The sequence below is a fragment of the Cebus imitator genome, unplaced genomic scaffold (genome assembly GCF_001604975.1).
Source record: "Cebus imitator isolate Cc_AM_T3 unplaced genomic scaffold, Cebus_imitator-1.0 Scaffold473, whole genome shotgun sequence".
Classification (NCBI taxonomy): domain Eukaryota; kingdom Metazoa; phylum Chordata; class Mammalia; order Primates; family Cebidae; genus Cebus; species Cebus imitator.
The window spans coordinates 1,429,695-1,432,427 of record NW_016107788.1 but is presented as its reverse complement, the minus strand read 5'-3'; positions in this window follow the sequence as shown (position 1 = coordinate 1,432,427).

Here is a 2,733-nt window from a genome sequence, read left to right as displayed (position 1 = left end):
CCTGGACCCCGTCCCTGTCCCTCAGTGTATGACCTCAGGCTCAGGCTTTTGCTTCTGGATTCTGGGTTCCCCCATCTGTAGAGTGGGTATAAAAAGATTGTTGAACTCACAGCCTGCTATGTGAGAATCCAGTGAGTTCAGACATGATGTCCTTGAGAAATATTAACGAGTGTTATTGCCAGGGGCCTCACTCTGTCACCTCTGGAGTGTAGTGGCATGATCTCAGTTCACTGCAGCCTCTGCCTACAGGGGTCAAGCAATCTTCCCTCATCAGCTGGTCAAGTAGCTGGGACTGCAGACACGCACCACCATGCCCAACTAATTTTTGTATTTTTTGTAGACACAGAGTCTCGCTATGTTGCTCAGGCTGGTCTCGAACTCCTGGCCTCAAGTGGTTCTCCTACCTCAGTCTCCAGAGTAGCTGGGACTACAAGCATGTGCCACCATGCCTGGCTAATTTATTTTTATTGTTGTAGAGAGAGGGTCTTGCCATGTTGCCCAGGCTGGTCTCAAACTCCTGGGCTCAAGCAATCTTCCCACCTTGGCCTCCCAAAATGTTGAGATTACAGGTGTGAGCCACTGCATCTGGACATAAATAATGATGAGAAAGTTGAAATACCTAGAGTTTGCAGAGTATGTATCAGGCAGACCTTTTTTAAAAAAAAGATAGCCAGACATTATCTTGTAATTGCAAAGAAAGAAAAGAAAAATTTAAGCCAGAGATGACCTTACTCCCTTTTCTTAGTATAAATATAAAACGTTTTATCAGTAGTAGTTTTTGAGATGGAGTCTCGCTCTGTCGCCCAGGCTGTAGTGCAGTGGTGCGATCTCGGCTCACTGCAACCTCCACCTCCCGGATTCAAGTGATTCTCCTGCCTAAGCCTCCCGAGTAGCTTGGATTACAGGTGTCTACCACCACGCCCAGCTAATTTTTTGTATTTTTAGCTGAGACAGGGTTTCACCGTGTTGGCCAGGCTGGTCTTGAACTCCTGACCTTGTGATTCACCCACCTCAGCCTCTCAAAGTGCTGTGATTACAGGTGTGAGTCACCGTGCCCAGGCTATTACCGTTTTTTGAGACAGAATCTCACTCTTTCACCCAGACTGGAATGCAGTGGTGTGATCTCAGCTCACTGCAATTTCTGCCTCCTGGGTTCAAGCAATTCTGCTTGAGCCTCCTGAATAGCTGGGGTTACAGGTGCCTACCATCAATGCTGGCTAATTTCTGCATTTTTAGTAGAGACGGGGTGTCACCATTTTGGCTAGGCCACTCTCGAACTCCTGACCACAGGTGATCCGCCTGCCTCAGTCTCCCAAAGTGCTAAGATTATAGGCATGAGCCACCGCACCTGGCCAGTATAAAACATTTTATTTGTCCATGTTGTTACGTCTTTGCCTATGTCATCCAGCCTATATGTACTGCCAGTATGTCTAGGAAACTGAAACTGGCAGTTGATTGGTTTAAGAGTTGTTGGTTGAGGGCCGGGTGCGGTGGCTCATGCCTGTAATCCCAGCGCTTTGGGAGGCCAAGGCGGGCGGATCACCTGGGGTTCGGTGTTCGAGACCAGCCTGACCAATATGGTGAAACCCTATCTTTGTGATTAAAAAAAAAAGAAAAGAAATGTTGGTTAAACTGGGATTATTTGGGGGGGAAAAAAGTGTATATCAAGAAAGGCTGGATTATGATGTAATAACAAACCCCAAAATTGCAGTGGCTTTAAACAGCAAAGGTGGGTTTTCTGACTCCTGCTGTATTGAGTGTCAGCTTGAATTCCGTGCAGCAAGATCATGAAGGTTTTCAGTTGACATAGTAAAGGCACACAGAGGTCTGGTCTCTCACTGGCAATTAAGTGATCTAGCCTGAATTTACATGTGTCACCTCTGCTCATATCTCCTTGGTCAGAATTAATCACATGGCTTCACATCTTACTGGCCAAAATTAATCACATGGCCCCACTTAGCCAAATGGAGTCAAAATGCTGCTCAAGTGGGGAGCTAGAAATACATGGCAAGTAGCACTAATGACCACCTGAACACTTTAAACATCTTATTTTAACCAAGAACATTTAAACAGACATATCTTGTATGTAGGACCAAGACCCTTTCAGTATTGGTCCGCCAGTTAACAACACACAACATCACATTCTTTTTTTTTGAGACCGAGTCTTGCTCTGTCACCCAGGCTGGAGTGCAATGGAGCGATCTCGGCTCACTGCAACCTCCCCCTCCCGGGGTCAATCAGTTCTCCTGCCTCAGCCTCCTGAGTAGCTGGGATTACAGGCGTGCACCACCACTCCCAGCTAATGTTGTATTTTTAGTAGAGGCGGGGTTTCTCCATGTTTGTCAAGCTGGTCTTGAACTCCTGACCTTGTGATCCGCATGCCTTGGTCTCCCAAAGTGCTGGGATTACAGGTGTGAGCCACAGTGCCTGGCTTTTTTTTGACACAGGGTCTTGCTTTGTCACTTGGGCTGAAGTGCAGTGGTGTGAATACGGCTCACTGCAGCCTCAATCTCCTGGGCTCAAGAGATCCTCCCACCTCAGCCTCCTGAGTAGCTGGGACCACAGGTGCATGCCACCATGACTAGCTAATTAGTGTAATTTGTGTAGAGGTGGAAGTCTCGCTATGTTGCCCAGGCTGGTCTCAAGCTCCTGGGCTCAAGCAGTCCTCCCACCTTGGCCTCCTGATGTGTTGATTATAGGCATGAGCCACTGCACCCAGTAGAACATCACATT